This window comes from Oryctolagus cuniculus, chromosome 2 (genome assembly GCF_964237555.1).
Source record: "Oryctolagus cuniculus chromosome 2, mOryCun1.1, whole genome shotgun sequence".
Taxonomy (NCBI): Eukaryota; Metazoa; Chordata; class Mammalia; order Lagomorpha; family Leporidae; genus Oryctolagus; species Oryctolagus cuniculus.
In genome coordinates, this window is record NC_091433.1 from 55,756,376 (window position 1) to 55,782,277 (window position 25,902).

The window sequence follows — 25,902 nt, forward strand, 5'->3', positions numbered from 1 at the left end:
TTTTGTGAAGCTTCATTTTTCTTTTAAACTGACTTTTAGGTAACCATATTAATTGAGATTTTAATGTTAAGATCCTTCATTTTGTAACATTTTTTTAAATTCCAAGAAATTAGCAGGTGAAGAAGAAGGAATAAATGTAACACATTTGCTTTTTCGGGGACAATCTTATTTAGAATTAAGGGTATCGTAATTAACATTATTTTAAAAAGTATAGTGCTAGCAGATTCGAAAAATAGACTTCCATTGTGCTGCATCTTCTTTTTTATTTCCTTCTTATGTTATTTTTTATTTATAGAGTATCAGGAAAAACAGATAGTTTAATTTATGTGCCTGCCTTTTTCCAAAGAAGACTTAATGTGCCAGCAAAGATAAACACAGTGCTTGAAGTTAAAATAAAAAGAATTAAATAGCTTTTTCTCAGAATTTTGTCTTAGAGAAAATATATTTGTATGACACTTAATGCCTCTTAATTTTCAGTTTACGTTGGAAAGTAAAATTAAGTTGGAGAGGAAATAGTCCAAGTATTTGGGTCCCTGCCACCTACATGGGAGTCCCAGATGAAGCACCTAGCTCCTAGCTTTGGCATGGCCCAGCCTTGACCATTGCCACCATGTGGGGAATAAACTAGTGGATAGAAGATTCTTCCTCTCTCTGTCTCTGTCTCTCCCTCTCTCTCTAACTGTATGTTTCAAATAAATAAATATTTTTAAAAATAAAATTATGTTGGAGAGATCTAGGTATCTAACAAGATCTTCATTTAAATTTTGATTATATATAGCTCTGACCTGTTTTATATTTCCCTTTTACATTTTGTTTCTTTGTTTTTGTTTTGTCTTTTTAAGATTTATTTATTTATTTGAAAGGCAGAGTTACAGAGAGACAGAGATCTTCCATCTGCTGGTTCCCTCTCCCAAATGGCTGCAATAGCCAGAGCTGGGCTGATCTGGAGCCAGGAGCCAGGAGGCAGGAGCTTCCTCCAGGTCTCCCACAAGGGTACAGGGACCCAAGTACTTGATCCATCTTCCTCTGCTTTTCTAGGCACATTAGCAGGGAGCTGGATTGGAAGTGGAACAGCTGGAACTTTGGTGATATCATATGGTATGCCAGCACTGTAGGTGTTGGCCCCTCATTTATTTTCATTTACCTGAAATGCAGAGCAATAGAGAAATAAACAGAGACAGATCTTCCATCTACTGGCTCACTTCCCAAATGCCCACCACAGCCAGGACTGGGCCAGGGCAAAGCCAGGAGCCCAGAACTGCAACCAGGACTCCCAAGTTGATGGCAGGGGCCTAAGCACTTGAGCCATCATCTGTTGCCTCCCACGATGCATTAGCAGGAATCTGGGTCAGAAACAAAGTAGCTAGTACTTGAACCCACACTCAGATAGGGGTTTCAGGCATTGCATTTGGCATCTTAACCCACTATATCACAAGACTTGCCCCTCTCTGTCAGTATTTTATCACACATGTTTTAGTCTTTGTTTTCTTAACTAAATTCTTAATCATTGTAAATAAAATTTATACCTTATGACATGAAAACCAAAAAGTTTCAATGAAGTGTTCTGATCTGAGATTATGCTGCAGATTTTAGGATGAAAATGAATGAGACCAGCAATCTAGCTCATGGTTTCTCAGGGTTGACATTTGGACCTGATAATTCTTTGATATGGGAGACTATCCTGTGTGTTGGAGGATTAGCAGCATTCCTGAAGTCTACCCACTAGGTGCCAGTAGCTCCCCAAAGATGTGCCAACCAAAAGGACCTCCTGAAACTGCCAAATAATCCGCTGGAGTAACAAAATCAGACCAGGCTGAGAATCACTGATGTAGCTAAAAGTACTGCATCTAAAATACTGGTTCCTTAGAAAATGAGTCTACATGTTTTCAGGTGTCTTGAGTATACTGACAGATGGAAAATGTGAACAATAAAACAGTTTTCCATTGTTCTTGCTGAGACCATTTAAACACTTCTATTTTAATTTTTTTTATTTATTAAAATGCAGAGAGAGACAAACAGATTTTCCATTCACTGATCTGTTCCCCAAATGGAACAGCAAGAACTGGGCCAGGTCAAAGCCAGGAGCCTAGAACTCAATCTAAATCTCCCATGTTGGTGACAGGGACTCAGGTACCTGGGCCATCACCTGCTGCCTTCCAGGGTGCACGTTATCAGGAAGCTGAAATCAGAAGCAGGACCAGCTTGAATCCAGGCACTCCAAAAGGGAAGCAGGCTTTCCAAATAGTGCCACTCAGATAGGGAGGCAGACTTCTAAGTAGTGCCTTACCCGCCGCACCGAAAACCTGCCACCTGAGCTGCTTTATTGATAAGGAGAGTGCTGCCAACAACTTATTTCTAGTCTTCCAGAATTCTCTTTTTCTTAGCTATATGAAACTGAACCACATCATTTATAAGAAGTGGTTTATTGTTTATTTGAAGAAAATATAATGTACACACTGTGTGGTTTTTTTGTTTTGTTTTGTTTTGTTTTACAGGCAGAGTGGACAGTGAGAGAGAGAGACAGAGAGAAAGGTCTTCCTTTTGCTGTTGGTTCACCCTCCAATGGCCGCCGCGGCCAGCGCGCTGTGGCGGCACTCCTCGCTGATATGGCAGGAGCCAGGTACTTCTCCTGGTCTCCCATGGGGTGCAGGGCCCAAGTACTTGGGCCATCCTCCACTGCACTCCCTGGCCACAGCAGAGAGCTGGCCTGGAAGAGGGGCAACCGGGACAGAATCCGGCACCCCAACTGGGACTAGAACCTGGTGTGCCGGCGCCGCAAGGCGGAGGATTAGCCTAGTGAGCCATGGTGCCAGCCTCTATTGGGTTTTAAAAATTACAAACTCACTGGAAGGCTTTTTTACTTACATATATCTGAACAAAAAACCTAGAAACATCTCTGTAAGGATACAAAAGAAGAATTCGAATTTGACTGCTTTTCAAGTAGGAGGAAGAAAGCATACTGAATGTGTAGCATGGCCTCAGAAAATATATCATTTGGTAACTGTAAAAGAGCAATTTAGAAAAAGACTAAAACTTAATTCCTGAAAAATATCTTTTAGAAAATGAACTATATTTTTTCTATATTTACAACCATTTAAAAATATGTAGCTGGGTGGTATTTAGTGTAGTCACAATGTTGTACAACCACCATCTCTAATTGCAAAACTTCATCACCCCCAAAAAATCCGTATTTAATAGTTTCTATTCCTTCTACTCCCCATTCACTTTTTTTTTGTCTCCATAGATTTGCATGTTATGGACATATAAAGAGAATCACAAAGCCTATGTCTTTTTTTTTTTTTTTTTTTTTTAAGATTTATTTATTTGAAAGGCAAAGCTACAGAGAGGCAGAGAAAGAGAGAGAGAGAGGTCTTCCATCCACTGGCTCACTCCTCAACTGGCTGCAACAGCTTGAGCTGTGCTGACCCAAAGCCGGGAACCAAGAGCTTCTTCCCAGTGTCTCATATGGGTGCAGAGGCTCAAAGACTTGAGCCATCTTTTACTGCTTTCCTAGGCCATAGCAGAAAGCTGCATTGGAAGTGAAGCAGCCGGGACTCAGACTGGCACTCATGGATGCTGGCACTGGAGGTGGCGGATTTACCCACTACGCCACAGCGCCGGCCCAGCCTATGTCCTTTTATATCTAGCTTGTTTTGTATATAATGTTTTCAAGGCTTATATAAGTTGAAGCATATATCAGTGTTTCATTCTTTTTATTGCTGAAAATATTCCATTATATGTGTATACCACCATTTGGTGATCTATTCACCCATTGTTGACCATTGGTTTTCTATCTGGGCTATATGAGGAATGCTGACTGCTACGAACATTCTTGTGCAAGTTTTTCTGTGGGAATATGTTTTTTTTTTCCTATCAGTTTGAGTCTTTTTTTTTTTTTAATATTATTTAAGTTATACAAATTTCATGTATTTCATACATACAGATTTAGGAGCACAGGGACACTTTCCCCCCACCCTCCCTCTCCCACATGCTCCATCCCTTCTCCTCCCTCTCACATTCCCACTCTTAATTTTTACAAAGGTCTATTTTTCAGTTTACTTAAAAATCATATAGTTAACCCTACATGTAGTAAAAGAGTTCAACAAAGTATGAAGATAAAGAAAACAACAACAAAAACACTGTTCCTTTACGAAAGAGACAAGGGCTGTAAACAATCATCAGATCTTGAAATGTCTATTTTACTCTAAAACATTATTTTTCATATACTCTATTAGTTACCATAGATTAGGGAAAACATGGTAGTTGTCTTTTTGGGACTGGCTTATTTTACTAAATGTAATGATTTTCATTTGCGTCCATCTTGTTGCAAAAAACAGGATTTCCGTTTTTTTTTTATAACACTAGTATTTCATAGTGTATATATACCATAATTTCTTTATCTAGTCAACAGTTGATGGACATCTGTGTTGATTCCGCGTCTTAGCTATTGTGAATTGTGCTGCAATGAACATGGGGATACAGATAACACTATTCATATGCTGATTTCTTTTGGTTTGGGTAAATTCCCAGGAATGGGATGACTGGATCATATGGTAGGTCTATATTCAGATTTCTAAGGTATATCCATACTGTCTTCCACAGTGGCTGCACCAGTTTACATTACCACCAATAGTGTAGTGGATGAGGGTACCATTTCCTCCACATCCTTATCAGCATTTGTCATTTATTGATTTCTGTATGTGAGCCATTCTAACTGGATGAAACCTTGTTGTGGTTTTGATTTGCATTTCCCTGATGGCTAGTGATCCTGAGAATTTTCTCAAGTGCCTGTTGGCCATTTGAATTTCCTCTCTTGAAAAATGCCTGTTCAAGTCCTTTGCCCATTTCTTAACTGGATTCTTTGTTTTGTTGTTGAATTTCTTGAGATCTTTATAGATTCTGGATATTAATCCTTTAATAGTTGCATAGTTTGCAAATATTTTCTCCCATTCTGTGGGTTGCCTCTTCACTTTCCTGACTGTTTCTTTTGTGGTGCAGAAGCTTTTCAGCTTGATACAAGCCCGTTTGTCAATTTTGGCTTTGATTACCTGTGTTTCTGGGGTCTTTCCCAAGAAGTCTTTGCCTATGCCAATGTCTTGCAGAGTTTGCCCAATGTTCATTAGTAATTTGAGAGTATTGGGTCATAGATTTAGGTCTTCGATATCTTTGTGTGGATTTTTGTGTAAGGTGTAAGGTAAGGTTCTGGTTTCATATTTCTACACTTGGACATCCAGTTTCCTTAGCACCATTCGTTAAAGACTGTCATTCTTCCAGGGACTGATTTTAGCTCCTTTGTCAAAGATAAGTTATTTGTAGATCATGGATTGATTTCTGGAGTTTCTATTCTGTTCCATTGGTCTATAAGTCTGTTTCTATGCCAGTACCAGGCTGTTTTGATTTTAACTTCCATGTAGTACATCTTGAAATCAGGTATTATTATGCCTCCAGTTTTGTTTTTGTTGTATATGATTGCTTTAGCTATTTGGGTCCCATGTGTTTCCATATGAATTTTAGCATCATTTTTCCTGGATATGAGAATGTCATTGGTATTTTGAATGGGATCACATTGAATCTGTAAATTATTGCTTTGGTATTATGCGCATTTTGATGATGTTGATTCTTCCAATCCATGAACATGGAAGATTTTCCCATTTTTTAATGTCTTCAATTTCTTTCTTTAGTGTCTTTTAATTTTCATTGTAGAGCTACCTGACATCCTTGGTTAAATTTATTCCAAAGTATTTGATTTTTCTGGTAGCTATTGTGAATGAAATTGATCTTGAAAGTTCTTTCTCAGGGGATGGCATTGTGGCTCAACGGGTTAACGCTGTCCTGGCCTGAAGTGCCAGGACGCTTCCAGTTCTCTGCTGTGGCCTGGGAAAGTAGTGGAAGATGGTCCAAGTACTTGGGACCTTGCACCCACATGGGAGACCTGGAGGAAGCTCCTGGCTCCTGGCTTCAGATTGGTGCAGCTCCAGCTGTTGAGGCCATTTGGGGAGTGAACCATTGGATAAAAGGCCTCTCTCTCACTCTCTCTGCCTCTCCTCTCTCTGTGTAACTCTGACTTTCAAATAAATAAATAAATCTTACAAAAAAAGAGAAAGCTTTTTCTCATCCATGACGTTTTCTGTGTATACAAAGGCTATTGATTTTCTGTGTTGATGTTATATCCTGCCACTTTACCAAACTCATATAAGTTTCAATAGTCTCTTAATGGAGTCTTTGGATCCCCTATATAGAGGATCTTGTCATCTGCAAATAGGGATACTTTGATTTCCTCCTTTCCAATTTGTGTCCCTTTTTTTTTCTTGCCTAATGGCTAAAACTAAATGACTATATTAAAACTTCCATGACTATATTAAACAACAATGGTGAGAGTGGGCATCCTTGTCTGGTTCTGGATCTTGGTGGGGAATGCTTCCAGCTTTTCCCTGTTCAATAGGATGCTGGCTGTGGGTTTGTCATAAGTTGCCTTGATTATGTTGAGGGATGTTCCTTCTATACCCAATTTGCTTAAGGTTTTCATCATGAAAGGATGCTGTATTTTATCAAATGCTTTCTTTGTATGTTTTAAGATAACCATATGGTTTTTGTTCTTCAGTTTGTTGATATGATTTATCACATTTGTTGATTTGTGAGTGTTAAACCATTCCTGCATACCAGGGATAAATCCCATTTTGTCCAGATGAGTGATCTTTCTGAGGTGTTGTTGGATTCAATTAACTAATAATTTGTTGAGGGTTTTTGCATATATATTCATCAGAGATATTGGTCTATAGTTCTCTTTCTCTGCTGTATCTTTTTCTGGCTTGGGAATTAAGGTGATACAGGCTTCATGGAGGAGTTTGGGAGGATTCCCTCCCTTTCAGTTGTTTTGAATAGCTTGAGAAGAACCGGAATTTGTTATTCTTTAAATGTCTGGTAGAGGGGTCAGCACCACAGTGCAATAGGTTAATTCTCCACCTGCAGCGCCAGCATTCCATATGGGCTCCAGTTCTAGTCCTGGCTGCTCCTCTTCCACTCCAGCTCTCTGCTATGGCCTGGGAAAGCAGTAGAGGATGGCCCAAGTGCTTGGGCCCCTGCATCCGCATGGGAGACTAGAAGGAAGCTCCTGGCTCCTGGCTTCAGATCAGTGCAGCTCCAGCCATTGCGGCCATTTAGGGAGTGAACCAATGGAAAGAAGACCTTTCTCTCTGTCTCTCCCTCACACTTGCTGTAACTCTATCTCTCAAATAAATAAATAAAATCTTTAAAACAATAAAAAATAAATGTTTGTTAGTATTCAGCAAGTGAAGCCATCCTGTCCTGGGCGTTCTTTGTTGGGAGGGTCTTTATTACTGATTCAGTCTCCATCTTTGTTACTGATCTGTTTGGGTTTTCTATATCTTTGTGACTCAATTTTGGTGGATTGTATATGTCTAGGAATCTATCCATTTCTTTTACGTTTCCCAATTTGTTGCCATAGGGCTGATTGTAGTAATTCCTGATGATTCTTTTTTTTTCTGTGATATCTGTTGTTACATTTTCTTTTTCATCTCAGATTTTATTTTTCAAAAACCAGCTCTTCATTTTGCTAATCTTTTGTATTTTTTTTTGTTTCAACTTTGTTTATTTCTTCTCTAATTATTTCTTTCTTCTACTCATTTTGGGTTTGGTTTGTTGTTGTTTTTCTAAGTTCTTGAGATTCATTGATAGCTCATTTATTTTCTACCTTTCCCATTTATTCATGTAGGCACTGATTGCTATAAGCTTCCCTCTTAACACAGCTTTTGCTGTATCCCGTAAGTTTAGATATGATTAATTGTCATCTCCACTTGTTTTCAGAAATTTTTTTTATTTTGGACATATGTTTTCATCTCTTAGGTGTATCCAGCAATGGAATTATTGACTCACACAATAATTCTATATTTAACTTTTCGTGAAACTTCCAAACTCTTTCTAGTTTTTGTACCATTTTACATTCCTACCAGTAACCTAACAAGGCTCTTATTGACCGATGCCAAGGCTCACTAGGCTCCTATTGCTCCACTGTGCCTATAGTTGTATTTCGTGTGTGTGTGTGCGTGTGTGTGTTTAAAGCCTTCCTATTGTGTCATAGTGGTACCTCACTATGGTTTTGACTTTGTAATTCTCTAATAATATAATATTAAACATCTTTTCATATGCTTATTGGCCACTTGTATATCTTCTTTGGAAAAGTGTTCATCCAATTCCTTCTTTCCATTTTTTAAAATATTTATTTCTTTATCTGTTTATTTATTTGAAAGGCAGAGCCAGAGAGAGAGATCCTCAATTTCACAAATGGCTGCCACAGCTAAGGCTGAGCCAGGCTGTAACTAAGGGCCTGAAATGTTTGGTTTTTTTGTTGTTGTTGTTGAGTTGTAGAACTCCTTTTATTTATTCTGGCTATTAAATATGAAGTGTATGATACTTTACATAATATATGTCTTGCAAATATTTTCTCCCATTTTATGTTACCTTTTTACATTTTTGGTACTGTTCTTTGATGCATGAAAATTTTTCATTTTTATGTATTCCAGTTGATCTGCTTTATCTTTTGTAGTTCATACATTTAGTTCCAAATTTAAGAGTCTCTGGCCAAATCCAATATCATGTATTTTAATACTTTTGTTTTCTTCTAGGAGTTTTGTAGTTGTAGCTCCTAAATCTAGATTGTTGGGTCGTTGTGAGGTAGTTTTCATATATGGAGTGAAATAGGAGTCCAACTTTATTCTTTTGCATGTGGATAGCCAGTTGGCCCAGTACCACTTGTTAAAGAGGCTATTCTTTCCCCAGTGTCTTCAAACCACTGAAAATCATTTGCCCATACATGTTGGTGTTTATTTCTGTGCTTTCAATTCTGTTCCATTGGTCTATAGATCTCTTATGCTAGTACTACACTCTTTTTTTTTTTTTAAGATTTATTTTATTTATTTGAAAGAGAGAGTTACAGAGAGAGGTAGAGACAGAGAGAGGCCTTCCATCTGCTGGATCACTCCTTAGATGGCCAGCAGAGCTGTGCCGATCTGAAGCCAGGAGCCAGGAACTTCCCCTGGGTCCTTCTATGTCTTTCTGTGTCAGCATTAAAACAAATAGTTTTGGCTATTTAGGGCTCCTTGAAGACCCATGTAAATTTGAGAGATTGATTTTTCTGTCTTTGCACAAAAGGCCACTAGAATTTTCTTGGGGTTGTGTTGAAACTGTAGATTTCTTTAAGATCACCATTTTTACAATATTAAGAGTTCTGATCTATAGATATTGAACATCTTTCTTTATTTAGTTCTTTCTTAACTTCTTCCTATAACATTTTGCAATTTCCAGTATACAAATCTTTCAACTCTTTGGTTAAATTTATTCTTACATATTTTATTCTCTTGATGTTATTATAAATATAATTGTTTTCTTAATTTCTTTTCTGGATTGTTCATTAGTGGTAGATAGAAAGTTATTTTGTGGGGGCTGGTATTGTGACATAGCAGGTAAAGCCACTGCCTGTGTTACTGGTTGTGTTCTGGTTGCTCCACTTCTGATCCAGCTTCCTGCTGATGGCCTGGGAAAAGCAGCAGATGGTGTTCCAAATGTTTGGGCCCATTCTACCCATGTGGGAGACCCAGATGAAGCTCCTGTACCTGGCTTCTACTTGAATCAACTCTGATCATTGAAACCATCTGGGGAATGAACCAGCAGATGGAAGATATCTCTGTGTCTCTCCCTCCCTCTCTGTAACTCTGACTTTCAAATAAATAAATACACCCTTTAAAAAAAAAAGTGACTTTGTGTGTTAACCCTGCAACTGTGCTGAATTTGTTAGGTCTAGTAGTGTGTGTATGTGTGTGTGTGTAATTCCATGGTATTTTCTATATAGAAAATCATATTGTTTATAAATAAAGATAGTGTTACTTCTGACTTCCAATTTGAATGACCTATTTCTTTTTCTTGCCAAATATATCTGGCTAGGTCTTCCAGTGCAATGTTAAATAGCTGGAGTGAAAGCAGGTATCTTTATCTTGTTCCTTCTTTTGCAAAAATGATTTATTATAAAAAGAATTCATGTGTATATATTGGCAATTATAAAGAAATTAAAGTTGCAAAATGATCCACAAATGTTCCTACCTGTTCTTCCCTTTTTTCCATAGTTGTTTCTCATTGTTTTTGAACTTGATACTGCTTTCAATTTTCTAATAATCCTTTAGGACTAGTAACTAATCCCAGGGAACAACAATGTTCAAGGAGTACCTATTGATTATGATGAGGAAAGGAGGAATTTTATCAAGAAGAAATGAGCTATTAGTAAGTACTACTGTCAGTTTTGCTCAGCAGTGTGGTACTCATAGAATAAGGTTACAGAATGTAAAAAAATACAGAAATTATTATTCAATAAGCATTTAGCATATAATAGCGCTCTGAATTATACACCATCTGAATTATACACCATCTGAGTGAAAGTTCACTTTTCTAAAAAGAAATAAGCAAGACAATACTATCAAACAATGTGGTGATTAAGATTAGATAAGAGTAAGAGTGGCCATATTCAAAACCTAGCTCTACTGCTCACTGATAATGTAAACTTAGATCAACAACTTAATTTCTCCAAACTTTTGCATTTTTTTCCCCATAGAACAGGGTAAAGACAGTATCTACCTCATTCAATTGTTGCAAGACAATGTTTAGTAAAATAAAAAATTTTAAATAAAAGCTTAGTTGTAGTCTAAAATCTCTTGGAAAAATAAAGGATCTACTCATTAGTGTGATTGAATGAAACGTTTGCTTTTAAAAACATGGTGAGCAAGTCAGAAAACATTGCATAAAATAAGTGTATGAACATTTGTTTTTACTTTTATTAGGCAAAATAAAGAAGGTCATGTGCTTCTTTAGTGCATTCATTTCTAAAAAAATGTAGTTGAATTTCATCTTATAATTCTACTTTGTCATGCATTTTGTAGGTAGTCATACTACTTGAAAATATGTTCAGAATTGTGTTTGTAAAGACTTTAAGAGCAACTGAATTATAATTACTTCAAAATTGTTTCCACCAACATAGTAATACTTACTGAACACTGAATAAATACTGCATAATGTTCTGTCATGTTCATAAACAGGACAGGAACCTCCAAGGATGTATTTCAATGAAATAGTGTCATTTTAACTCCAAAAGGATTTCTCCCAAATTGCCCATGTGCTGTGGTGCTTCTCAAACTTTTCCCCATAATGCTGTGTATTTCACCCTATTCTCTGTAGCAGGCTTCACATTTATACATAATTATTTGTTAAATTATTTCACATTTGTTAAGCAGAAGTTCCAAGAGGGTAAATTCATATTATTCATTACTGTATGTTAATAATGACTGATAATTAGCATACATTTAATATATTTTATTGAAAGGCTTTCTGAAATTACTTCTAATGGCCACTGTGATTAGATGCATGCCTCTTAAGATATAAGGGCAGAATCCAGAGCTGTCTCCTCTAGTAATCAGAAATTATCTTTTAAAGCATCTGTTTTATTTAATTTGAAAATTTTTGTGACTAAATTGACATCCAGTATGTATTTATTTTAATGTGTGTTTTGTTATTCTCAAGAAATATTGATACTTAAATACATGAATCATAATGTTAAAGATATAGCCAAGTGTAGTATATGGGCTTTGGAAGTGGAATTCTACTCTGATATTTAGCAAATATGTTAAGCTTGAGTTGACATTTGAAAAATGAGAAGGATGATATTTGTCTAGAAGGTTTTTGTTTTTGTTTGCTATGAGAGAAAAATGAAAATGCACTTTAAGTACTTGGAATATATAATATACACTCAAGTATGGGTTCCGTTTTTTCTTACTAGAAATCTATGGCTTGTCTTCCAAGAAACTCAGTTTATCCATGATTCTTCCAGCAGTAAGTACAAGTATACACAGTCAATAATTTCCAACTAAGACCTGACAGTATTCTTAATCTTTGAACCAGGAATGTGGATATTCATCTGGGATACTGAATTCTTTCACTGAATGTGGTAAATGAAAAATTTTAGACAAATTTTAAACCAATGCCAATAATATGCACAAAGAATACTAAAATTAACTTTTATTACTACTGTTGAACCAAATTTACTTGTCCTACACAAGTAAGAATTTATTGAATCTGTCCTTTATTTTAATGGGTAGAAACTAGAAATACATTTATACTGATGTAGTGCAGTTTTGGGAAATGAGAGATGGCATTCTCCAGAATACATGAAGATTCTCAGTGATTGTTGCAAGGAATCACAAAAGAGATCTTTGGTCCAAAGAAGATATCTCTGAAAGAAAGTAAAACATCAGTTAAATTCAGCTGAAAGCTAAGATACATGCTAATCTTTTTTGGTTAAAAATGGACAATGATTTACAGGGTTTCAGATGTGACTATTTTTTTTAGGTGAAACAAAACAAAACAAAATGAGATGAGTGAGAGCACTAGCCACAAGAAGAATGAAGTCTAAGAAGGTAACCAACTCCACTTTCCCCTCATTTGCCATTGATATTATGCCATCATTTGTCTATAAAGGAAGGGAAAGATTAAGTAATTTCAAAATCTCCTAATCAAACATACAATTTCATTTCTCTGATAGGGGAATGGGCCATGAAGCTAAAATCTAGAGGTCCCAGAAAAAAAAAAGATTAAAAATTTCTTAGAAAGTCATTAAATAGATTTCTAGTTTTATAGTAAAAGGAAAAATGTTTAAAAAGCTACTTGACTCCTCTCTGGTTAGAAAAATCACATAAGACAATGTATGAAAACACATGGACTAATATAAAATTTTATGTCTGTACAAAATGATATTATCATTATGTTTTACTAGATATATATTTAGTAAGGTAAATCTGCTATTGCTGGGAAAACAACATCCCCAAATCAGAGAGAAATTACTTGTATATAACCACAGTGCTGTTCTCATCTGTTAACGTAGATAGTCGTAAGTCCATTTCAGTAAATTGGTGTCAGATCATATAATAACATAAAAGCACACATGGCATTTTAGTATTAGTTGACATTTCATTTATGTAATCCATGAAAAATTAAGTCCTTTCATTGGCTTAACTGAAGTTATTGATAGCACTGCTCATTGAGATGTTTTTCAAACGTTATAATTCATCAGAAACACTTGGGTTTGGAGGATTTGTTAAAACATAATTGCTGGATCCCACCTCCAAAGTTTCTGACTGCAGAGTCTGCCTTGGGGCACAAGGGTGGATGGGCATTTTTAACAACACCTCAAGTGAAGCTGCTATTCTGGAAACTACACTCTGAGAATCAATTGGCTGGGTAGGAGAACAATCTTGTCTAAGGTTGAATAGCTGGGTTCTAGTCCCCACATTGATAGTAACTAGTCATATGTGACAGTGCTGGTCATTTCAACTTTCCTCACCTTTCTTTGGCAAGATTATTATATCTGGCTTTTCACCCTCAGATTTCTTAAAAGAATGAAAACATGATAGCATACATATGTTCAAAGTAATTTGAAAACATTAAATTTCAGTAAGAAATGTTCAAGATCATTAAATTTGATTTTTTTTTTTTTTCCACAGACAGAGTGGATAGTGAGAGAGAGAGAGAGACAGAGAGAAAGGTCTTCCTTTTTGCCTTTGGTTCACCCTCCAATGGCCGCCACGGCCAGCGTGCTGCGGCCGGCGCACCACGCTGATCCAAAGGCAGGAGCCAGGCGCTTATCTTGGTCTCCCGTGGGGTGCAGAGCCCAAGCACTTGGGCCATCCTCCACTGCACTCCCTGGCCATAGCAGAGAGCTGGCCTGAAAGAGGGGCAACCGGGACAGAATCCAGCGCCCCGACCGGGACTAGAACCAGGTGTGCTGGCGCCGCAAGGCGGAGGATTAGCCTATTGAGCCACGGCGCCGGCCTCAAGATCATTAAATTTTTTTTTTTTTTTTTTGGACAGGCAGAGTGGACAGTGAGACAGAGAGACAGAGAGAAAGGTCTTCCTTTGCCGTTGGTTCACCCTCCAATGGCCGCCGCGGCCAGCGCGCTGCGGCCGGCGCACCGCGCTGATCCGATGGCAGGAGCCAGGAGCCAGGTGCTTTTTCCTGGTCTCCCATGGGGTGCAGGGCCCAAGCACCTGGGCCATCCTCCACTGCACTCCCTGGCCACAGCAGAGAGCTGGCCTGGAAGAGGGGCAACCGGGACAGAATCCGGCGCCCCAACCGGGACTAGAACCCCTTGTGCCGGCGCCGCTAGGCGGAGGATTAGCCTAGTGAGCCGCGGCGCCAGCAAGATCATTAAATTTGAAAGTTCCTCAATAACCAGAGAAAACAGTTTCTAAAATCAAGAGCTAAAAATATTTATTGATTGATCTGTTGTTTTGTACTTAAAATAAACCCATTTTGCAAATTAATGTGTTTTAAATATGAAAACAATGGTAGAAAAATTCTTGCAAAATTTTATTTAGTTTACTTCTGTAACTAATATGCAAAACTAGAAAATTTCCCTTTGACTCTTACTAAATTGTTCTGGTCTGCTTATTACTTGATCTCATTCACTGGGTTTGTATTTAAAAATCTTATGAGTTTTCAAACTGGTTTAAGATGAAAACCTTGAGGATCATTTTACTACCAGAAGATTTTTCTTTTTGGTGGTAAGCATCAGATGGGAAATTTAGAATTCAATACATTGAATCTTCTAGATTTCATTTACTTTTATTAAACTCTGCCAAACTCAGTTTCTTAAAACCACTGAGTTCCTACATAATGGTAATGATTCTAGGAAGTAGTTAGGATTTGAGTAGAATTTTACTAAAAGGGATGATTAATTTCAACAAAGCTATTATGATTGAGATATCTTTAAAAGAGTTGTTCTGCATATATTTCAAAGCAATACCGTTTGTGATTTTCCTTCCTTACTTTGGGCAGCAGAGCAATTCACTGAAATTGCAGTAGCAAATCATCTCACATCCCTTCCCATCCCAAAAGTGATCCTGGATGTTTGCATCAATTTGTGTCAGGTCAGCTACTCCTTCTGGAAGGTTGTGACAGTTGCGGTCTTTTAGTATCTTTCCGTAGCAAGAGAGGCGATTTGCAGGCATGGCTTGGACTCCTAGCAGCAAAGTTAGTCCAACAGTGACAGCAAGTGCTATAAATTTCATTTTGACTTTTGATCCTGAGATAGAAGAAAAACCAAGATGCATCAGTGCTTGTTTTACAAAATTAATCTGAACATAAACGTCTATAGCATTCTCAAACTCTTAGAAAGAATGGGAGTTGGCCTTTTCTGTGCTCTTCTTTGTGGTTTTCGAAGTGTAGATTTTGTTGTTATTTTTAAGATTTATTTATATATTTGAAATGCAGAGTTACAAAGAGGAAGAGGCACAGAGAGAGAGAGAGATCTTCTATCCGCTGGTTTGCTCCCCAAATGGCTGCAATGGCTGGAGCTGGGTCAGTCCAAAACCAGGAGCCAGGAGCTTCTTCCAGGTTTCCCATGTGGGTGCAGGGGCCCAAGAACTTGGGCCATCTTCCACTGTGTTCCCAGGCCATAGCATAGAGCTGGCTCAGAAGTGGAGCAGCTGGGATTCAAACCAGCATTCATGTGGGATTTTGGCACTGTAGGTGGCAGCTTTACCCACTATGCCACAGTGCCAGCCCAAAGTAGTTTTGTGACCATCTATCAAAAACAATCACTTGAAATATGTGTCAAAATTCAAATGCATAGACTCCACACAAAAAAAATATTGAAGGAGAAATGCTTGGGTGAGGGTAGACCATGGTGGTAAGATTCAGAATCTACATTTAATAAGTACCCAAAGTCAAGTTTTTTATACATTCAGTAGAGAACAATTGCTTTTTAAAGATGATATCAACATCAACCAGGTAGATTTCTAGAACAAATAGCATCATTAAATACAGTGGTCCTTGACCTTGCATATCTTACATCCTAACAACATTGTCAGAGAACCTGTTTCCCACTCTGAAGGAATAACCACTTATGCTGATTTTGACAGATGAGATTCTATATGTTTAATTATAGGTAAGTTTTTTAATTTTCAAGATTATCATTAAAATGCATTGTTGTTGCAAAATTTTAGTAATGTGAATTTGTATCCCACATGGGCTCCTTCATCTTTGAAAACAGAGGCTTGAATTCCCCTTATAGCAATCTAGCCTGTCTTTGAACACCCACCATGGTAGGGAATTCATTATTGATCAAATTAGCATATTCCATTGCTATAGTTCTAACATTTCTCTTATCATAAAATATTTTTGGTAGCTTCCACCCACCAGCCCTAGTCTGAATCCTTGGGATCATACCAAATAAGTCTGATTCCTCTTCCAGGAGATAACTCTTCAAGTACAGTTTTTGCATACAATTAAGGAATATTCATAATTTATGTAATCAGATTTCTCTGATTTTGCACATTACATGTGAAGAAAATAGAGGCTATTGTAGCAAAGGTAGATTAACAAAATAGTAAAGGAATCAGAATTAGAAACCACAGCCACTCAGATTTCATCTTGTTGACAGGTGCCAAAGTATCTTTTCTACCATTAAAAGAGGAAAGGGGCTGGCGCCGCGGCTCACTATGCTAATCCTCCGCCTTGCGGCGCCGGCACACCGGATTCTGTCCCGGTTGCCCCTCTTCCAGGCCAGCTCTCTGCTGTGACCCGGGAGTGCAGTGGAGGATGGCCCAAGTGCTTGGGCCCTGCACCCCATGGGAGACCAGGATAAGTACCTGGCCCCTGCCATCAGATCAGCGCGGTGCGCAGGCCAGAGCGCGCTGGCCGCGGCGGCCATTGGAGGGTGAACCAATGGCAAAGGAAGACCTTTGTCTCTCTGTCTCACTGTCCACTCTGCCTGTCAAAAAAAAAAAAAAAAAAAGAGGAAAGGACAGATTCTTGTTGCAGGCTGTATTTTGAAAAAACCATATTGTGGACAAGAAGAAAGTCCTTAGTGATCAGATACATCCTAAAGGTGAATTTTTTTAGGTAAGTTTTATTTTATTTATTTATTTATTTATTTATTTATTTATTTTTTGACAGGCAGAGTGGACAGTGAGAGAGAGAGAGACAGAGAGAAAGGTCTTCCTTCTGTTGGTTCACCCCCCAAATGGCCGCCACGGCCGGTGCACCGCACTGATCCAAAGCCAGGAGCCAGGTGCTTCTCCTGGTCTCCCATGCGGGTGCAGGCCCCAAGGACTTGGGCCATCCTCCACTGCCTTCCCGGGCCACAGCAGAGCTCTGGACAGGAAGAGGAGTGACCGGGATTAGAACCCGGGGTGCCGGTGCCACAGGCGGAGGATTAGCCTATTGAGCCGCGGCGCCGGCCGTAGGTAAATTTTATAATCTGAACAAGATTTGGCTTCCCAACTGCTGCAGACTTTTAAACCCCAAGGTCATAGATGGATGAATTAAATGTGGAAACTAAATCCAATTATGGTGATTGAAGGTCGGAGCTTTGAGAAGTAACTGAATTGGATTAGGTCACTAGGGTAGAGCTCCAAGATCCAGTCATGATAGCTTTACAAGGAGAGACCACATGGTAGAGCATGCTTCCTGTGTCTCTCTCTGCTCTCTGGCTTGCTACGTGATCTTGCTTCCTCCATGTGCTCACCATAGCCAGTCTCCACTCTCATCAGATGCCAGACAAACAGAGCTGCCAGATTTTGAACTGTGAACCTCCAAAGCCATGACCTGAAATAAACCCTTCCCGTCTTCCCTTCCCTTCCCTTCCCTTCCCTTCCCTTCCCTTCCCTTCCCTTCCCTTCCCTTCCCTTCCCTCCCCTCCCCTCCCCTCCCCTCCCCTCCCCTCCCCTCCCCTCCCCTCCCCTCCCTTCCCCTTCTAACTGTTTTTTTGCAGATCATACTTTAAGTTTCATACTTTAAAAAATCTAATTCTCTGAGGTGCTCTAGTTCTTAGTTACCTCAGATTAGGACATTATTTAATACCCATAAAATATGTGATGTTATTAAAAAGCCACATTTCCTCAAATTTTTTCAAGTTAATCTTCAAGAAAAGAAATTCAAGTTACTCCCAGAGCATTTACTATGTGGAAGGAAGTTCCACAACCATTAAGCTTTCAAATAATATTAGGGTATTGGACTGAGCCCCACAACCTAGACAGTTTTTTAAATAGCTTTATTGAAATAGAATTGACATAATAAACTGTAAATATTTAATGTATACAATTTGATAAATTTGGGCATGTAATATTCACATGAAACCATCACCACAATGAAGATAACGAACATATTTATCATCCCTAAATTTCCTCACCCTGGGGACAGACATTTGTCCCAGCAGCTTAAGTACCTGCCTAGGAAACCTGCATCCTCTATCAGAGTGCCTGGTTGGATTCGCAGCTCTTTCACATCTCCTCTAGCCTCCTGTTACTATGCATCCTGGGAGGCAGCAGATGATTACCCAAATATTTGGGTCCCTGGCTCCAGCACTGGCTGTTTTGGGTGTCTGGTGAGTGAACCAGAAGACAGAAGTGCTTTCTGTTTGTCTCTCTCTCTCTCTGCTTCTCAAATGAAAAAAAAAAAAAAAAAAAAGACAAAAAATTTCCTCATACCTTTTGTAATCCATCTCTGCCTGTTTCCTACCCTCCTCAGGCAAACACTGATCTACTTTCTGTTGCCACAGATTAATTTGCATATTTGAGATTTTCATATAAGTAGAATCATGAAATATATATAGTCTTTATCTTTTTCACTCAATATACTAATTTTGAGGTTTACATATGCTGTTGTGGTTATCAATAGCTGATTGCCTTTTATTGCTAAGAAGTGTTCCATTATCTATATACAAATACTGAGAATTATTTGTCCATTGACATGTTGATGAACACTTGCATCATTTTCAATTTGGAGCCATCATAAATAAAACAATATGGACATTTATGTACAAGTATTTGTAAGATCATGATTTTCATTACTCTTAAGCAATGACCTAACAGAATCTCTTAGTTGAATGGTAGGTGTATGTTTAACTTTTTAAGAAATTGCCACCGTTTTTATAAAGTGGTTATACCATTTTACATACCCACAAGCAATGTCTGAAAGTTCTAGTTTCTTCATATACCCCAATCCCTGGCATGGTCAGTCTTAAAATTTTGACTATTCTTAGAGTTGTATAATGCTATCCCACTGTGCTTTTATATTGTGGTTCCTTAGTGATTAGTGATGTTGAAAATCTTTTCAAGTGCTTGTTTGTTAGTGCATCTTCTTTTATGAAGTGTATTCTCACATCTCTCACTCATTTAAAAATGGGCTTGCTTATTTTTTTTTAAAGTTTTGAGAGTTCTTTCCATATTTTAGATGCAAGTTCTCTACTAGGCATGTATGTTTCAAACATTTATCTATGGCTTTCACTTTCATTTTTCTTAACTGTGATTTTAAAAGGGCAAAAGTTCTCAAAACTGATTAAGTAGAATTTATCTGTATTCTTTTTGGATTGTACTTTTGATGTAATATTTAGGAAATCATTGCCTTACCTAAGATCACAAGATTTCTCTTATTTTTTTTCAGCAAGTTTTATAGTTCTAGCTTTTACATTTAGTTTCATGATCTGTTTTAGTTCATTTTAGTATATAGCACATGGTGTGAATTGAAGCTCTGTTTAATAAAAACATGATTATTCAATAGTTTCAGCATGATATGTGAAAAAGACTGTTACTTCTCCAGATGAATTGCCTTTGCAGCTCTGTCAAATATCGGTTTTCAATATTAAGTGAGGATGTGTTTCTGTACTCTCATTTTTCTCTCACTGCTCTGTTTTGTCTTCATGCCGAAACTACAATTTTGATTACTATACTTTATAATCTTGGGATTAGGTAAAGTTTGATATGCAATGTTTTGTTCTTCTTTTACAAAGCTATTTTGGCAATTCTAGGTCTTATGCATTTCTGTATGATCTTAGTATCAACTTGTCAATTTCTATAGATTAAAGCTATAGGAATTTCCATTTGGGTAAATTTGGGCAGACATAATATTGAATCTTATGATCTATGAAAATATTTTTCCATATGTTCACATTTATTTATTTGCAATTTTACATTTCAGGTATGTTGATTTTTTTGTAGTAGCAATACTTAACATGTGATCTATACTCTTATTAGATGTTTAAGTATACAATAAATACAGGCGCAGCATTGTGCAGCAAATCAATAAAAGTTCTTCATCTTGCACAATTGAATTTTTAAAAAAGATTTTATTTATTTACTTGAGAGGTAGAGTTACAGACAGAGAGAGGAAGAGACAGAGAGAAAGGTCTTCCACCCACTGGTTCACTCTCCAAATGGCCACCACAGCCCAGGAGCTTCTTTCATGTCTTGCATGTTGGTGCAGGGGCCCAAGGACTTGGGCCATCTTCTACTGCTTTTCCAGGACATAGCAGAGAGCTGGATTGAAAGAAGAGATGCCGGGACACGAACTTGCACCCATATGGGATGCCAGGGCCTTAGGTGGAGGCTTAGCCTACTACACCACAGTGCCAGCCCCACACAATTGAATTTTATACCTGTTGATTAGCAACTCTCCATTTCCCTCCCCCTAGTTCCTGGAATCACCATTTGATTCTTTGCTTTAATGACTGAATATTTTAAATACTTTGTATAAATGAAATCATACAGTATTTGTTCTTCTGTGCCTGGCTTATTCCACTTAGCATTATATCCTCAAGTTTCAGTCATGTTGCTGCATATTGCAGAATATTATTCTTTAACAGGACTGAATAATATGGGGCCGACGCTGTGGCATAGTGGGTAAAGCCACTGCCTGCAGTGCTGGCATCCCATATGGGCACTGATTCTAGTCCCAGCTGCTCCACTTCCTATCCAGCTCTCTGCTATGGCCTGGGAAAGTGATAGAAGATGGCCCAAGCCCTTGGGCCCCTGCACCCGTGTGGGAGACCTGGAGGAAGCTCCTGGATCCTGGTTCCTGGCTTCAGATCAGCGCAGCTCCAGCCATTGAGGCCAATTGGGGAGTGAACCAGCGGATGGAAGACCTCTCCCTCTGCCTCTCCTTCCTCTCTGTGTAACTCTGACTTTCAAGTAAAATAGATAAGTCTTAAAAAAAAAAAAAGACTGAATGATATTCAATTGTATGTAAATCATATAAAAATTCAAAATCCATTCATCTGTCAGTAAGGGTTTAGGATGTTTCCACATCTTGGCTATTGTGAATCTTGCTGCAATGAACATGGAAGAGTTAATGGCTCTTGGAGATCTTGATTTGAATTCTTTTGGATGAATACTCAGAAGTAGAATTGCTGAATCATATGATAGTTCTGTTTTTAATTTTTGGAGGAACCTCCATATTGTCTTCCATTGTAATTGCACACAATTTTGCATTTTGCATTTCTGACCAATAGTGTGCAAGAGTTACAATTTTTCCACATCTTTACCAAAACATGTTGTCTTTTTTTTTTGATAACAGCCATCCTCAAAGTTTTGCAATAATATTTGATTGTGATTTGGATTTGCATTTTCATGATTAATTATATCAGCATCTTTTCTTATATCTGTGATCATTTATATATCTTCTTTGGAGAAATGTCTATTTAAGTCTTTAGCCCATTTAAAAATTGAGTTATTAAGTTTTTTGGCTATTGAGTTGTAAAAGTTCCTTATATACTGTAAAATAACCCCTTATATGGTTTGCAAATATTTTTCTTCCATTTCATAGTTTCCCTTTTTACTCTAGTGATTGTTTTCTTTGTGTGCAGAAGCATTTATTTTACTATAGTCCCACTTGTCTATTTTTGTTTTCATTGCCTATGTTTTTTGTGTCATATTCAAAACCATCACTGCTAAGGTCACTGTCAAGAAGCTTTTACCGTGTGTTTTCTTCTAGAAGGTTTAGTTTTAGATCTTACATTTTACTCTTTAATCTATTTTAAATTTATTTTTAGCTTAATGTTTTACGATTTTTGAGATAACATATTTTTAACTTAAATTATAGATAAAAGCCTGATACTCCACTAAATAAAGAGTTCAACAAATAAAAAGTATAAAGACCATAGTTGAGCAGGAAAATGGGTGAAGGCTATAAGCAATAATTAAATGAAAATATGTTCAACTTCACTGATACAACATACATTTTTAAATAGTCACGGAATCATTAAAACTATAGTAGTGCTGGCCTCGTGGCTCAATAGGCTAATCCTCCACCTTGCGGCACCAGCACACTGGGTTCTAATCCCGGTTGGGGCGCCTGATTCTGTCCTGGTTGCCCCTCTTCCAGGCCAGCTCTCTGCTGTGGCCAGGGAGTGCAGTGGAGGATGGCCCAAGTGCTTGGGCCCTGCACCCGCATGGGAGACCAGGAGAAGCACCTGGTTCCTGGCTTCGGATCAGCGTGGTGCGCCGGCCACAGCGGCCATTGGAGGGTGAACCAACGGCAAAAGGAAAACCTTTCTCTCTCTCTCTCTTACTGTCCACTCTGCCTGTCAAAAAACAAACAAAAAAACAAACAAAAAACACAACAACAACAACAAAAACTATAGTAGTATACACTGATTAACAATGTGACAAAGTACTAAGAAAATGTGGCATATTTATACTATGGAATACTTACTACTCATAAAAAAGAATGAAATCCTGCCTTTTGCAACAAAATGGATGCAATAGGAAACTATTATGCTTAGTTGAAATAAGCCAATTCCAAAAGACTAATAACATGTTTTCCCTGATTTGTTAAAACTAATATTCAGAGTGTAAAGAATGTATTGTATATAGCAAAATTGACATTCTGAGATTTGATTATTGTTTATAATAATTGATTACAGCCCTTGTCCATACTTTTGAAGAACAATGGTTTTTCTACATACTACTTGTTGAATTCTTTATTTGGTGGAGGGTTAAGCTTGTGATTATAAAATAAACTGAAAGTATATCATTGTAAAAATTAACAGAAAAAACAATAAAAGAAGGAAGACAGGGTGGGAGTATGGGCTGGAGAAAAAGTAGAGTCAGAAGTATCATTATGATCTTAAATCTGTATACATGAAATACATGAAATTTCAGATGGATAGACCAATGGAACAGAATTGAAATACCAGAAATCAACCCAAACATCTACAGCCAACTTATATTCGATCAAGGATCTAAAACTAATTCCTGGAGCAAGGACAGTCTATTCAATAAATGGTGCTGGGAAAATTGGATTTCCACGTGCAGAATCATGAAGCAAGACCCCTACCTTACACCTTACACAAAAATCCACTCAACATGGATTAAAGACCTAAATCTACGACCTGACACCATCAAGTTACTAGAGAACATTGGAGAAACCCTTCAAGATATTGGCACAGGCAAAGAGTTTCTGGAAAAGACCCGGGAGGCACAGGCAGTCAAAGCCAAAATTAACTATTGGGATTGCATCAAATTGAGAAGTTTCTGTACTGCAAAAGAAACAGTCAGGAGAGTGAAGAGACAACCGACAGAATGGGAAAAAATATTTGCAAACTATGCAACAGATAAAGGGTTAATAACCAGAATCTACAAGGAGATCAAGAAACTCCACAAAAACAAAACCAACAACCCAATTAGGAGATGGGCCAAGGACCTCAATAGACATTTTTCAAAAGAGGAAATCCAAATGGCCAACAGGCACATGAAAAAATGTTCAAGGTCATTAGCAATCAGGGAAATGCAAATCAAAACCACAATGAGGTTTCACCTCACCCCGGTTAGAATGGCTCACATACAGAAATCCACCAACAACAGATGCTGGCGAGGATGTGGGGAAAAAGGGACACTAACCCACTGTTGGTGGGAATGCAAGCTGGTCAAGCCACTATGGAAGTCAGTCTGGAGATCCCTCAGGAACCTGAAGATAACCCTACCGTTCGACCCAGCCATCCCACTCCTTGGAATTTACCCAAAGGAATTTAAATTGGCAAACAAAAAAGCAGTCTGCAGCCTAATGTTTATTGCAGCTCAATTCACAATAGCTAAGACCTGGAACCAACCTAAATGCCCATCGACGGTAGACTGGATAAAGAAATTATGGGATATGTACTCTTTAGAATACTATACCGCAGTAAGAAACAACGAAATCCAGTCATTTGCAACAAAATGGAGGAATCTGGAACACATCATGCTGAGTGAAATAAGCCAGTCCCAAAGGGATAAATACCATATGTTCTCCCTGATTGGTGACAACTGACTGAACACCAAAAAGGAAACCTGTTGAAGTGGAATGGACACTATGGGAAACGGTGACTTGTTCAGCATAGCCCTGACTGTTAATGAACAACTTAATACATTATCCCTCTTAGTAGTTTTTTTGTCTGTTCTACTTAATATGACTGGTTTAATTCTGTAATTAATACACAGTTATTCTTAAGTGTTGAAATTTAACTGAAATGTGATCCCTGTTAAACACAAGAGTAGGAATAAGAGAGGGAAGAGATGTATAATTTGGGACATGCTCAAGCTGACTTGCCCCAAATGGTAGAGTTAGAAACATACCAGGGTACTCCAATTTAATCCCATCAAGGTGGCATGTACCAATGCCATCTCACTAGTCCAAGTGATCAATTTCAGTTCACTATTGATCATAATGAAAGGACTAAGAGTCAAAGGGAGCACATAAGCAAGTCTAGTACCTGCTAACACTAACCGATAGAATAAATAAAGGGGAGAGTGATCCAACATGGGAAGTGAGATACTCAGCAGACTCATAGAATGGCAGATGTCCTAAACAGCACTCTGGCCTCAGAATAAGCCCTAAAGGCATTCGGATCTGGCTGAAAAGCCCATGAGAGTATTTCAGGCATGGAAAGCCAAGACACTCTGGCAAAAGATCTCTATGAGTGAGATCTCAGTGGAAAGAACAGGTCTTCAAAGAAGGAGGTACCTTTCTCTGAAGGGAGGAGAGAACCTCCACTTTGACTATGACCTTGTCTAAACAAGATAAGAATCGGAGAACTCAGAGGGCTTCCATAGCCTTGGAAACTCATGACTGGAGCATAGGGAGATTACTGATGCCATAGACAGGAGTGTCAATTGGTAAAGTCAACAACAGGAGTCACTGTGCACTTACTCCTCATGTAGGATCTCTGTCCTTAATGTGCTGTGCATTGAAATTTAATGCTATAACGAGTACTCAAACAGTATATTTCACTTTGTGTTTCTATGGGGGTGCAAACTGTTGAAATCTTTACTTAATGCATACTAAACTGATCCTCTGTAAAAAAAAAAAAAAAAAAAAAAGAAAAGAAAAGAAACTATCAACTCCCAACTTGACTCTCACTGGGATTAAACATGACAATAGGTCTGATCTGATTTCATCATCATTTAAAAAATCATCTATTATTTTTCACTTTATGTTTCTGTGTGGGAGCAAACTGTTGAAATCCTTACTTAATGTATACTAAGCTGATCTTCTGTATATTAAGATAATCGAAAATGAATCTTGATGTGAATGGAAGGGGAGAGGGAGTGGGAAAGGGGAGGGTTGTGGGTGGGAGGGACGGTATGGGGGGGAAGCCATTGTAATCCATTATTCGTACTTTGGAAACTTATATTCATTAAATAAATAAATAAATAAATAAAAAAAGAAATACATGAAATTTGTTCACTTTATATAAATAAAACTTTTTTAAAAAAGAAAAAACAAAATTTGGCAAAACACTATATTTGCAGCAAAACTTATACACAGAGACATTTTTTAAAATTTTCTTATTATTTTTTAAATCTTAGCTACCACTTATAAGGGAGAACATACGATATTTGTCTTTCTGTGTCTTATTTCATTCAATATAATGTCCTCTGGTGCCAACCATTTTGATCTTGAGTATGATGATGTATAATGTATGATGTATGTATGATGTATGTTGAGTATAAGGGTCCAATTTCATTCTTTTGCATGTAGATATGCAGTTTTTAACACCATTTAAACATTTTTAATTTATATTTTTTCATTTTATT

The 25,902-nt window shown here is 37.8% G+C and overlaps 1 protein-coding gene and 2 long non-coding RNA genes across 5 annotated transcripts in view; 2 read left to right on the forward strand and 1 right to left on the reverse strand.

Annotated features, from left to right (window-relative positions):
• SAP30 (Sin3A associated protein 30) overlaps positions 1-25,902 on the forward strand; it is a 124,168-nt gene that overhangs the window by 4,979 nt on the left and 93,287 nt on the right. The window lies entirely within an intron of this gene.
• On the forward strand, positions 135-25,459 carry LOC103345485 (LINE-1 retrotransposable element ORF2 protein). 2 transcript variants are annotated; one of them, XR_001792410.3, is made up of 4 exons: positions 135-10,290; positions 11,837-11,889; positions 12,406-12,473; positions 22,993-25,459. It is a non-coding gene; the product is annotated as an LINE-1 retrotransposable element ORF2 protein (long non-coding RNA). The 2 variants fall into 2 exon arrangements; XR_011386274.1 differs by lacking the exons at positions 135-10,290; positions 11,837-11,889 and having other exon boundaries at positions 12,283-12,473.
• The window catches only part of SCRG1 (stimulator of chondrogenesis 1), a 35,808-nt gene continuing 22,028 nt past the window's right edge, over positions 12,123-25,902 (reverse strand). Inside the window, exons 2-3 of the long non-coding RNA XR_515364.4 lie at positions 14,882-15,137; positions 12,123-12,289 (exon numbers count right to left, since the gene is read on the reverse strand). This is a non-coding gene — a long non-coding RNA (stimulator of chondrogenesis 1). The remainder of the gene's footprint in view (positions 12,290-14,881; positions 15,138-25,902) is intronic.